The sequence below is a fragment of the Schistocerca piceifrons genome, chromosome 2 (genome assembly GCF_021461385.2).
Source record: "Schistocerca piceifrons isolate TAMUIC-IGC-003096 chromosome 2, iqSchPice1.1, whole genome shotgun sequence".
Lineage (NCBI taxonomy): Eukaryota > Metazoa > Arthropoda > Insecta > Orthoptera > Acrididae > Schistocerca > Schistocerca piceifrons.
In genome coordinates, this window is record NC_060139.1 from 335,026,455 (window position 1) to 335,040,819 (window position 14,365).

A 14,365-nucleotide genomic window follows, 5' to 3' on the forward strand; every position below is an offset into this window, starting at 1 on the left:
TTGTTGTTGACTTTTACCCTCAACATACTTTTTAAAGAGATTTTAATTTCTCAGTAAGGCCCTGCATCTGGAAATACTGAACACGATATCATCGGAAAAGTGACATCTACGCTGAGTTTTAAATAATTGGGGTGCGTTTAACGGATGAATTAAACACATATGGACTCCAGTAGAAGAACTCGTTAAAAACAATAAATATATGTTTCAAAATTTTAAAATATAAAGTAACTGACTAGATTACAATTTTTTCAAAGAGTGGGCATAAAGCACACCCTCCCGCCTCACCCCCACCCTCACTACCCTTGGCATTGCAAGAATTAAAACGTCTGTTCATTCCACTTGCTATGGAAATGGATATAAACTGATCAACCAGAACATTATGACTACCTACCCAGTAGTCGGTACGTCCACCTTTGGTACGGATAACAGCGGCGACGCCGCTCATCATGGAATCAAAGAGGTATTGGTAAGTCACTGGAGGGAGTTGGCACCACATCTGCACATACAAGTCACCTCACCTTTTTTTTTGTTTTTTGGTCATCAGTCTACTGACTGGTTTGATGCGGCCCGCCCCGAATTCCTTTCCTGTGCTAACCTCTTCATCTCAGAGTAGCACTTGTCTTCCTTTACAGTTTTTGCCCTCTACAGCTCCCTCTAGTACCATGGAAGTCATTCCCTCATGTCTTAGCAGATGTCCTATCATCCTGTCCCTTCTCCTTATCAGTGTTTACCACATATTCCTTTCCTCTCCGATTCTGCGTAGAACCTCCTCATTCCTTAACTTATCAGTCCACCTAATTTTCAACATTCGTCTATAGCACCACATCTCAAATGCTTCGATTCTCTTCTGTTCCGGTTTTCCCACAGTCCATGTTTCACTACCATACAATGTTGTACTCCAGACGTACATCCTCAGAAATTTCTTCCTCAAATTAAGGCCGGTATTTGATATTAGTAGACTTCTCTTGGCCAGAAACGCCTTTTTTGCCATAGCGAGTCTGCTTTTGATGTCCTCCTTGCTCCGTCCGTCATTGGTTATTTTACTGCCTAGGTAGCAGAATTCCTTAACTTCATTGACTTCGTGACCATCAATCCTGATGTTAACTTTCTCGCTGTTCTCATTTCTACTACTTCTCATTACCTTCGTCTTTCTCCGATTTACTCTCAAACCATACTGTGTACTCATTAGACTGTTCATTCCGTTCAGCAGATCATTTAATTCTTCTTCACTTTCACTCAGGATAGCAATGTCATCAGCGAATCGTATCATTGATATCCTTTCACCTTGTGTTTTAATTCCACTCCTGAACCTTTCTTTTATTTCCATCATTGCTTCCTCGATGTACAGATTTAAAAGTAGGGGCGAAAGGCTACAGCCTTGTCTTAAACCCTTCTTAATGCGAGCACTTCGTTCTTGATCGTCCACTCTTATTATTCCCTCTTGGTTGTTGTACATATTGTATATGACCCGTGTCTCCCTATAGCTTACTCCTACTTTTTTTCAGAATCTCGAACAGCTTGCACCATTTTATATTGTCGAATCCTTTTTCCAGGTCGACAAATCCTATGAAAGTGTCTTGATTTTTCTTTAGCCTTGCTTCCATTATTAGCCGTAACGTCAGAATTGCCTCTCTCGTCCCTTTACTTTTCCTAAAGCCAAACTGATCGTCAACTAGCGCATTCTCAATTTTCTTTTCCATTCTTCTGTATATTATTCTTGTAAGCAGCTTCGATGCATGAGCTGTTAAGCTGATTGTGCGATAATTCTCGCACTTGTCAGCTCTTGCCGTCTTCGGAATTGTGTGGATGATGCTTTTCCGAAAGTCAGATGGTATATCACCAGACTCATATTCTACACACCAACGTGAATAGTCGTTTTGTTGCCACTTCCCCCATCTCACCTAATGATCACATATTGCGGGGAAGGGGGGGGATAAACTCTGATGGTTTGTTCAATCAAATCCCAGATCGATAGGGTTCAGATCTTGCGAGCCGGGGGGCCAGCACATCAATTGAAACTCTCCACTGTGGTCCTCGAACCACTACATCACACTCCTGGCCTTGTGACATGAGGCATTATCTTGCTGAAAAATGCCGATGCCCTCGGGAAATATGACCGTCATGAAGGGGTGTACGTGGTCTGCAACCAGTATACGATACTCCTTGGCCGCCATGGTGCCTTGCAGGAGCTCCACTGGACCCATGGATGCCCACGACAGTGTTCACCAGAGCATGATAGAGCCACCGTCAGCTTGACTCTGTCGCACAGTGCAGGTGCCAAACAGCTGTTCCCCTGAAAGACGATAGATTCGCGACCTCCCACTGTTATGATGAAGAAGGTATCAGGATTCATCAGACAGTGAAATGCTCTGCTACTGCGCCAACGTCCAGTGCCGATGGACACGTGTTCATTTGAGTCGTAGTTGCCGACATCGTGTGGTGTTAACATCGGCACTTGCGTGAGTTGTCGGGCGCGGAGGCCCATCCTTAGGAGTGTTCGGTGCACTGCGTGTTCAGTCATATTTGTACTCTGCCCAGCGTTAAAGTCTGATGCTAGTTCTGCCACAGTTGGCCGCCTGTCCGGTTTTGCCAGTCTATCGAGCCTTCGACGTCTGGCCAACTGTAACGAGGGATGGCGGCCGCCCAACCCCACGACGTCTGGACGTGGTTTCACCTTGGTTTCGCCACGTGTTGAAGACGCTCACCACAGCACTCCTCGAACACCTGACGAGTCGTGCATTTGTCGAAATGCTCGTGGAGAGCCTCCAGGCCATCAAAATCTGCCCTCGATGAAACTCAGATAGATCGCGCGTCTTCCACGTTCTACACACAGACAGCACACTCACTGATACCACATGCACCGTCCGTCTGTCTGACTTGCAGTCATTCCACGCCAGGTGACGCTATTATCGCCCGGGCAGGTTTAACTCGATAGTAGGACAACGGTCATAATGTTCTGGCTGATTAGTGCATAATCTTTTTCTATTTCAAGTGTTTTTTTTCTTTTATAAGTGCGACTATCTTACGGTACTAAATACCTAATGCCGATTGAATACTAAATTCTGTATTTGTCTACATGTACAGTCGTACTCAAAAGTATCCGAACGACCTGAATTGCATTTCACCTGATTTGCATGCAACCAGCATAACGCAGCTGTCTAGCAGGTCCTCTAAACGCTCCTTGGTACAGTCGTTTGACTATTGAAAATGGTCCCAGCAAGTCACCACTAAAAAACACTGCTCTGTATCGCAGTAACTCAAGATGTAAAGTAATGCCACGATGCTACAAATATCAGGGAACACCTTATCACAGATAAGACTGTCCTAAAGGCTTGTAAGTTCACATTTATTACAATAAATGACATACCTGAAATGTTACCACTCGCATTATTACCTCAGATAGATAATGCACGTAGTAAGTTCATCGTATCCATGATTTCCTCTTCAAAGTAACATACCGTACTTATTATTTAACTCAAATTAACACATTAAAAATTTAAGTTATTCACGAGCAGCTAGTTGAGACTATGTATGAACTTCAAATGACACGACGAACCGTCTCGTTCTGCATATGGATTCAAACCCAGGTCATGCAGACTAAGCAAAGATTTCGTGACTGACGGAAACTAACAGTCATTCCTGATAGGCATACGGAGAGTGATATACCTCGATTTTAGACAGTAGCAGTTAGCAAACATCGACTTTAAATTACATAACGCAAACATTTATAACAGACGCGAAGTTCTACCCAGCATCTATTCTCCCTGTTAACGAACTACGAGAGATGTTAAATATTGCTTCTTCACAAGTAACTTACTTGAAATGCCGTGAGGTAAAGCTTTGTGTTGGCCACGGACTCGAACCCAGAACCTAATCGGATTGATATCGAAGCACAGTCAACTGTGACATATCGGATTTTCACGGCAGTAGCTAGAAGTTTTAACTGAAATGACGAGACGAAACAATTTTCCTTCCCAGGACTCCAACCCAGCACCTATCGCTGTTATATTCTAGAGAAAACGAACGTCAAATATAGGTTTGTTGCACCAGCAGCGATATGTGAGCATGTTTGAACTATAAATAAAATGACTAAGAGTTCAGTGCTCACTGGGAATAGAGCCGCACACATATTGTTGTTGACTACACACAAAGAGATGTCAGCTACCTAATTTTTCTCCACCAGCTGCTCGGAATAACATCTTCAACTTACAGTCATCTCGCAAATATTTCTGTGTCTCACTGGGAGTTAAAAACGTCAGATATCGTTAGTGTTGACAACGAATGAAAATACATTAAAAATCAAAATTATTATCCAACAGCAGATAGGTGTTCTCATGCTAGAGCTTGATAACACATAATGAAATCTGTAGTGCCGGGCCAGGATTCGATCCCATTCACGCGTAATATGTGGAGATGTTGAGGAATCTGCAGTTTTGAACAAACAACAAATTGTAGCCGAGCTGTATTGTCACGAAGGGATCAAATTCCGCGTTAAGCGCCGTCTGAGTTGCATTCCCAGTTCAGAACCAATTTTATCGACATACAGAAGCTCAGATAAAAGATGGAATAAGTGTCCTGTGACCATACATAGCGTTTGTTTCGTCACTAGAAATAAACAACTAGTATAAGAAAGGTTACTGGTGATAGAGTGTCTACATGTCGCCACTCCAGACTTTATTGTGGTTCAACCTAACGTCTACTTGGTAGAGAGGAAATATCATCTTTAATGTGAATTTTCAGACCACAATGCCATTATACCTTCTTCACTTGGTGTATCCAGAAGAGAATGGAACCTGTCTCTCCCTATCTAAAAATATTGACAGAAGTGGGAATCGAACCCAGACCATCGATATAAGAACCTACCATCAGTCCAACAGACCACCAAAGCGTCTTCTCTGTGACTCATTTTTCTATCGTAACGCCGTTGCGCCACGCTGGATGAGAATTCTGTACACAGGCTCCCTGTAGTAATTTGCAGCATGTTCAGTAAATTCATTTACTTGGTTGACCGAAGCACCATGAACTAGCTGCCTCGGCTACCCAGTGCATACATTCGACTCAAAATAATCACCGAAATAAAATCACGTAACTACCACCTACACAGAACTGCCAACAGTGCAGGATGCAGAAGTTTAAATAGGAAGTGTTCCTTTCCACTTGAGTTATTCTATTGCGCTATATGTTTGTAGGAAACGTCGTTCAGTGCAAAAGAACAGCTGTAACTGTTTGTCTCTCAGAAGTCAAGACCTGGCCATATGCATTATCTCACAGTGCTGTGGAATCCAAAAGTTCTGGACGAATTGTTGTTGAGCTCTGGAGCTGTTGTAGCTACGTGTGAGCTAGTAGCGTAGATGAGATGTCGCGAGTCGAATACATTCACTGCTACATTTTTTAAAACGCAATTCTGCTGCCTGCTGAAGTTATCAGTCTAATGGAACTTTGAACATAATTCCCTTCACTTCTCAACCCAGAGTAGTCGCATGTGGAAAAAGGGCTAACTACCGCGACATTTTGTTCTTTTCAGGTTTAATAGACAGCCAGGCAGCAGATGCATCTCGAAGATGTGTAGGGAGAGCGCATCGTGCCATAATATGTCAGAAAAGTATTTTCTACATTAGCTGTCGTGTGGTAGTGGCATTTTATTCTTCTTCAAACCTTGTTTGACAGCTTTAACTCGGAACAAGTTTTCTACATGCATGTGATCGATAAACTGCATATGCATTGTCGGACTGTTATAGATAACATCAGAGAATTCGCATATATCGTTGATGATTAATTTCTCTCTCATGTTTACTATTGTTTTAACAGCACCAAAGGAAACCTTATGAAAATTGTGCGCTGTATTATAAGAAATGAAATAAAACTACCCACGATAACCTTACGAGGAAAGTCTGTTTTAATAAAACTGAGTATCTGTACACAAGCGTGCCTCTATCGACACGAATTAGTGAAATACTACTCACTTAGATTTTGATTCGGTCTGCGTTTAATTGGTATGCTGTGTCATACTCAAGAGGTATGCAAATGTGGCATTTCATAAATATAGTTATGTATTCCTAGAAACCCAAAATTTGCTTGTCAGCAGCGGAAAGAGGCGTTACCTGTTGTGCAGCATTGTAAGTTTTTCACCATTGTACTATGAGCCGAACGTATTTTCTTGCGATTTCCTTATTGATGTTTGACCGACTGCTTGTAGCTCTCTCACAGAAAGGATAAAAACGTTACAGTCAGTGAGACTGGATCTGCGAACTATAACAGACGCTTTTTCACAGGTCAGCACGTTACCACAGAGCTGGCGAAGAGGTATGTGTCTTAGGCTCCTCCTACGAGTGCCTAGAACTCGTAAACCGCTATTTAAAGGACGAGATTAGTTGCTATTTCCACCTGCAACGACTTTCCTGGGCTGAAAACCGTAAATTTACAATCTTTTGTTACAGCTCAAGCGATAATAACACAGATTATTCAATGGAAATGACAGGTAAAATAAAGTGAACTTTGAGGCTTAATTCCGTGCACACCAGGAAGTAACTCGTCGATCACAGTGTTGCCAAACATACGTTGCCTTGTTGCCAAATCTCAGTTACAGTACCAGCCGGAAGAAGACGAACCAATGTGATCCTACAGCGGGCTGGGAAGTGACCATAGCTGGTGTCTCCAAGTCGTGGGTGCTACGGCCTGGAATACGTAATGCGTCTGATTCGCATTTCTGTAACTAGATTTAAGGACTGGAGTGTAGTTACTAATAATACTCAGAACTGCCTGCAAAATAAGCATCATAAATCAGTAACTCTTATAGTTGTTTTTATGTTTCTTTCGTAAGTGTACTCAAAACTAAGAAACTCATTCACAGGCGTTTTTGTGCCTCGCCAATAGTTGAGCACAACAAACAAATAAAAATAAAAAAGAATGTGTGTGTGTGTGTGTGTGTGTGTGTGTGTGTGTGTGTGTGTGTGTGTGTGTGAGAGAGAGAGAGAGAGAGAGAGAGAGAGAGAGAGAGAGAGAGAGAGAGGAGAAATAAAAAATAATGAGAGAGAGAGTGTAAGTAATTGTTGTAAAGTGTAAAGAAATTGAATCATGGTATGTAAAGAAATCTTTCATTAAAATGACACGTTCCATATCATAACGAAATGTCGTATTCATGATCTATGGAACAAAAATTAATTTAGTGTAATCTAATCTAATCTAATCACATCATATTGATGACAGCCATGAAGAGTCATGAATTTTTGCCAATACCAATAACCAAATCTAAACTTGAAAGTAAAAGACGACAATTTTTGTAATAAACCATCACTCCTATCTAGAACCTTTCGTCCCTGTTAGCTAACCACGAAAGATGTCTGATATACCTCCATTCTGAAGTAACAAAGTGTGCATGCATTTAAAGATGAAGCACATGATGTGAAGTTCTGTGACGGAGATACGAACCCATCACGCAATCGGATTGTTAACCAAGAAAAATCAAATGTTACATATCGGTTTTTCTTACGAGCCGCTTGGTGTCTTAATCTAAAATAAGGATACAAACTTTTGTGCCGAAGCGACAACCGAACTGCACACCTACCGTGCATCCACGAATATAGCTTAGGTATAAGTTGCTTACTCACCCACAGTAATATGTGTGCGTTTTTGACCAGAAATAACGACGCCTATTGCGATTGTTGGCAACACATGAACAGACATTAAAAATGCGCGTTAATTTTCACTAGCAGGCGGGTGTGCACTTGATAAAACAAGAAATGATATTATGAATATTTTTGTACTGGATCAGGGTTCAGTCCCACATACTTACCTTTGAAGAAGACATAGAGAAGATTGCAATCTTGGGAAAAGGAACGAAATGATTGAACTATACTGTTCCGAGAGATTCATATCCTCGAAAGATGAGATACGAATGCGAATCACGGTCCAGCACCAAATTTTTCAACGTCTCTAGTTCAATCAAGTACTAATAAAATAAGAGCCCTGTTCCTTTAAATGGGTATCGGTTCATGAAATAAAATAAAATTTTCTGATGTAAGTAAGTTTACTGGCGACTGTATTTCTGTTTACCATGACTTCCGCTATGTCATTTCCCAACGTAAACCGGCTCTGCCCAGTTGGTAATGAAGGAATGTGATGTTTATTGCGGATTCTGGATTATAACTTCTCTTGAGGTTACCAGAGGTAAAATAAATCTGTTTGTGCATCTTAAAAGTAAATGCCTGAACCCACGCATTGCACCTGTGATAGTTCGTTCCACCAGACCATTGTGGCCACATTTCCCAGCCCCAGGAGTGTGCTGTAACAGATGATGTGCTTAGCTTACAAAATTAGTCACAGTGGAAAAAATGAGAGTCTGTTAAATGGTTAAGTAGAAGCAAGCTTCTGACACAGAGATTATGCTATTCTCATGTCAGCAGAATGTAAAGACTCTTCTAGGCATCATAGATTCGATGTGAAGCCATTTTGATTTTTCACAAATTCAGCAAATTTATTAGTTCGAGAAAATCCTTTGTGAAGTGTGAAGTTACCGGATACATCGATTATTACTGTTATTATTACTATCATTTTATTCATACTGCTGCTGGAACACATGTGCTTGAAGATCATTAAATGGCTTTTGGTCACTATAGAAGTAGTTTCCCAAGAACAGGTTCTTTCGCTGTCTACGGAATCCTTTTCATCTTTATATCAAACATCAGCATTTACTAGTAGATTACATTAAAAATAAAGTAATTGAAGAAGACGTTACCTGATAACAAAACGCGCTGCCTTTCTCCATTTACTTGCGCCTAGAAATGGCTATCGAGTACTGACATACCAAAAGTCAAGAGATCTTACTGCCTTCCGATATACGTCGCTGTTAGTTGTTCCACATGATTTGGTCGACATGACCTGTTTCAAGTTGTGTATGACAGACAATGTTTTGGAAAATCTATTGTTTTCATTTGAAATAAACAGAACCTATCCAAGTACAAAATTTTTGCAATATTAGTTCAAATTCAATATTCGCTTCTATAATGCAGGAAAGTATTTCACAGTTGCAAAACTCGCATCTAACTCATCGACCTTACACTTAGTCGCTGACCGTAAATTCTAGCTCTGAGTGACACCAGTTTAAGTATCCTAACTGAGGCGTACTTATAATATTGAAGCTAGACTGTGTATCCTTGTTGTCTTTCTTGAATGGTCATTGGAAGGCATTTACACACAGATATACAAGACTAGGAATACTTCTAATGCTATGGCTAACGTTGCTCTCATAAACTACTTTTGTTTTTTTAATTCTTCTGGGTCTTCAGCGTGCAATATGTGTTGTAGATACAGTCTTAGACCAAAAAATTGACCGACGAGTCGTTTACGTAACGTGGACGATACAGTCGTGCTCCTCTCAGAATTCCATGTCCGGCAATACGCTCGATCTGGCAACATGTAGACTGGGACACTTGCCAGAGGAAGACTTGACTGCAGTCTTAGTAAATTGCTCTTGACAACGGCCGTAGTCTTCAGGTAAGACGCGAGAGTAACTAATATGACGTCTGGCGACTGAAAGCACACGTCGACAATATTTTTATCGCCCCTTTCCTTGCGGTGCTGAATCTATGAGTGTAATTCAAGCGAATATATGTCGCTTTCTGTCACACTGGTAATGACAGTTTGGTTCAACAACGTTTTAGCTAGAGTTTTCTTGGCCGACCATCTGCCTCTGAACACCGCATGCGTCTAATTTCCCTGGGACCCATTTACTGCCTACTGGCGAGGGCTGAGGCACTGCGCTGTCTCGCCTTCTGCCGACATCTGCTCCACTCCGCACTCTCGACCATGTATAATGCTTTAATGTTGTTGAGTGGTGACCCATAAAATATGTCTACGATTTGTGTTTCACACTTGATAGCAACAGAGGCACAAAACCGTTTTTATTCGATAATTATTTTATTACACTAGAATGCCATACATCAGTGTGGCACAGAATTAATTTCATTGTTTCTGATCCAGTGGACTATAATTAAAGTGTTACATTGTGTTCATTTTCCTTTAACAGAAGATTCTTCAAATAATTTATTTTTGTTATGGATTCATTTATGTTAGTCAAGGCACAGAGAGTAAATGCAATGTAATGTGTTTGCTTTCTTTAAATTTGAACTAATATTGCAAAAATTTTGTACTTGGATAGCTTAGAATGAAAATCATTCTGTTTATTTCAAAGGAAAACAATAGATTTTCTAAAACATTGTCTGTCACACACAACTTGAAACAGGTCATGTCGACCAAATCATGTGGAAGAACTAACAGCGACGTATATCCGAAGGCAGTAAGATCTCTTGACTTTTGGTTCGTCAGTACTCGATAGCCATTTCTAGGCGCAAGTAAATGGAGAAAGGCAGCGCGTTTTTGTTATCAGGTAACGTCTTCGTCAATTACTTTATTTTTAATGTAATTTACTAGTAATTGCTGATGTTTGATATAAAGATGAAAATGATTCCGTAGACAGCAAAAGAACTTGTAACTGAGATTTGGCAACAAGGCAACGTATGTTTGGCAACACTGTGATCGACGAGTTACTTCCTGGTGTGCACGGAATTAAGCCTCAAAGTTCACTTTATTTTACCTGTCATTTCCATTGAATAATCTGAGTTATTATCGCTTGAGGTGTAACAAAAGATTGTAAATTTACGGTTTTCAGCCCAGGAAAGTCGTTGCAAGTGGAAATAGCAACTAATCTCGTCCTTTAAATAGCGGTTTACGAGTTCTAGGCACTCGTAGGAGGAGCCTAAGACACATACCTCTTCGCCAGCTCTGTGGTAACGTGCTGACCTGTGAAAAAGCGTCTGTTATAGTTCGCAGATCCAGTCTCACTGACTGTAACGTTTTTATCCTTTCTGTGAGAGAGCTACACGCAGTCGGTCAAACATCAATAAGGAAATCGCAAGAAAGTACGTTCGGCTCATAGTGCAATGGTGAAAAACTTACAATGCTGCACAACAGGTAACGCCTCTTTCCGCTGCTGACAAGCAAATTTTGGGTTTCTAGGAATACATAACTATATTTATGAAATGCCACATTTGCATACCTCTTGAGTATGACACAGCATACCAATTGAACACAGACCCAATCAAAATCTAAGTGAGTAGTATTTTACTAATTCGTGTCGATAGAGGCACGCTTGTGTACAGATACTCAGTTTTATTAAAACAGACTTTCCTCGTAAGGTTATCGTGGGTAGTTTCATTTCATTTCTTATAATACAGCGCACAATTTTCATATGGTTTCCTTTGGTGTTGTTAAAACAATAGTAAACATGAGAGAGAAATTAATCATCAACGATATATGCGAATTCTCTGATGTTATCTATAACAGTCCGACAATGCATATGCAGTTTATCGATCACAAGCATGTAGAAAACTTGTTCTGAGTTAAAGCTGTCAAACAAGGTTTAAAGAAGAATAAAATGCCACTACCACACGACAGCTAATGTAGAAAATACTTTTCTGACATATTATGGCACGATGCGCTCTCCCTACACATCTTCGAGATGCATCTGCTGCCTGGCTGTCTATTAAACCTGAAAAGAACAAAATGTCGCGGTAGTTAGCCCTTTTTCCACATGCGACTACTCTGGGTTGAGAAGTGAAGGGAATTATGTTCAAAGTTCCATTAGACTAATAACTTCAGCAGGCAGCAGAATTGCGTTTTAAAAAATGTAGCAGTGAATGTATTCGACTCGCGACATCTCATCTATGCTACTAGCTCACACGCAGGGCCGGCCTTAGCCATCCAGGTGCCCCAGGCGAGTCGTCCAGTTGGCGCCCTTTATTGTATAAATAGCGAACCTGGCAGTGCTTTGCAACACGGTATTTGACTGTTTTCTAGAAATCGTCTTAAGTGGTTAATGGTGTCATCTTATGATCATAACAATAACTGATGATGGTCGAAGTAGAGAGGATATAAAATGTAGACTGGCAATGGCAAGGAAAGCGTTTCTGAAGAAGAGAAATTTGTTAACATCGAGTATAGATTTAAGTGTCAGGAAGTCATTTCTGAAAGTATTTGTATGGAGTGTAGCCATGTATGGAAGTGAAACATGGACGATAAATAGTTTGGACAAGAAGAGAATAGAAGCTTTCGAAATGTGGTGCTACAGAAGAATGCTGAAGATTAGATGGGTAGATCACATAACTAATGAGGAAGTATTGAACAGCATTGGGGAGAAGTTTGTGGCACAACTTGACCAGAAGACGGGATCGGTTGGTAGGACATGTTCTGAGGCATCAAGGGATCACCAATTTAGTATTGGAGGGCAGCGTGAAGGGTAAAAATCGTAGAGGGAGACCAAGAGATGAATACACTAAGCAGATTCAGAAGGATGTAGGTTGCAGTAGGTACTGGGAGATGAAAAAGCTTGCACAGGATAGAGTAGCATGGAGAGCTGCATCAAACCAGTCTCAGGACTGAAGACCACAACAACAACAACAACAACAACAATGGTTTTTTCCATCGTAAATTTGAGTATTTTATTTTTTTAAATGGAAATGAAATCCAAATAATCTGAAAACCCGCTAAGACGCTCCATGTGAGTCTTGTGTAGCCTGTGACGTCAGTCCAGCATGCTGCTGTCGCTGCCGTAACAGTCAGTATAGCAGTGATATATTGTTTGGGCATTCACGTTTTGGGAAATTGTCTAAAAATATTGCGTAGTACTGCACTGTACATCTACAACAACTCCAGAAAATTGTTTTTGCGTGTTCCAAACAAAGAAAAGATGCGTAAAATGTGGTTGAAACAGGCTCGTATATCCCAAATATTTCTTTTCTTTTCTGAAGCACCCCTGTACTAAAGCGAACAAAACAAAAATTATTCAAATTGGTCAAGCCATTTCTTTCTTTTGGTGAGACTAGCACACAACAATTGATTTTTATATATAGAAGGTAATATGTATAACGAAAAAACACTAATTTTGAATTGGGTACCATATTTTTATTGAATTTAATATAACTGTAAGCCATAAACCTATATTTTCTGTCAGTCATCTGAACACAAAACATTACGCCTAATGAAAAACAATTATAAACGACTAAAATTTTACTTTTCTCGCTTTTCTGTCGGCAAAGTCTCTGATCAGATTAGCAAAGTCCAGGTTTTCTGCAACTTCATTTTCAGTGGACAGTGAGGCCAAACTGGTTAGTCTTGTTTGAGACATTGTAGACCGCAAGTACGTTTTTATCAACTTCAGTTTGGAAAAACTGCGTTCGCCGCTTGCGACAGTCACTGGTATTGTTAGCAAAATATGTAACGTTATCCAGATGTTGGGATATAATTCTTGAAGATTATGCTTTTTTATGAAGTTTAAGGCTTCAATAGGCGTTGCCTGGCTGTCTTAGGGATAGTGTTGCAGGCCTAAAATTTCGTCGCACAGCAAATTTCCATCAATATCTGACTTCAGGTTGACAGTTAACTTTTCTTGTAATTTAGAACAGCATTGTATTAGTTCTTTATTTTGATTTTTTTTAATGTCAAACAAGAAACTCCACGTCGCAGAAAATTCTTGCAGCTGTTCAAATCTTTCTTTCATGGATATGTGCACGGTGTCCAACAGTACATTGAAAAACTCTACTTTAAACTTCTTTTTTGGGTCAGTTATTTGATCATCAACAGCCTCTTCACCCGGCCTGCGTTTAATACGTCTTAATCGCATTTGTGGTTTAAATAATGGCTGTGTATCAAGATCCGAAGCCAGTTCAGTTGCTGTTACAATAGCTTGTTCGAAACCTGTTTGTCTATATGTTTCCAAATAAGAGCAACATTTGTCAAGGATTCCCATAAACTCGACGAAGTTGATTGTGGGTGACTGACTTGCTTTACTCACAACGTTAATTTGAAACAGAACATCATACCATGTCACGAGAGAAACAATGAAGCTGAAGTCTTTTAATTGTCCTCCTAGTGTTGTCGCTTCGTGTGACACCGCAGCATCGCTTTGTTCAGTAGCATCGGCCAAGGAAACCAAAGAGTCATGCATTTCGCATAATTGATAACGAACCGCTTTGACGCTATCAATTCGAGCTTCCCAGCGTGTGTCACTTACATTTTTCAGGGTGTATATCTTCAAATGGTCGGTCAAAATTTTCCATCTATTTACCGATCCAGCAAATAGATTAAACATTTTTTGTAACATTCCGAACAGTGTCACGGATTTTACTGATGATTTTGCCGCATCACACAATACCAAATTATAACTATGGCATCCACATGGCACAAAAAAAGCTAGTGGATTTAACTACTTAATTCTGTTCTGGACGCCTTTATTTTTCCCCTTCATATTCGCGCCGTTATCGTAGCCCTGTCCTCTGCAGTCATTAATGTTAAGGTCAAGATCACTCAAGGT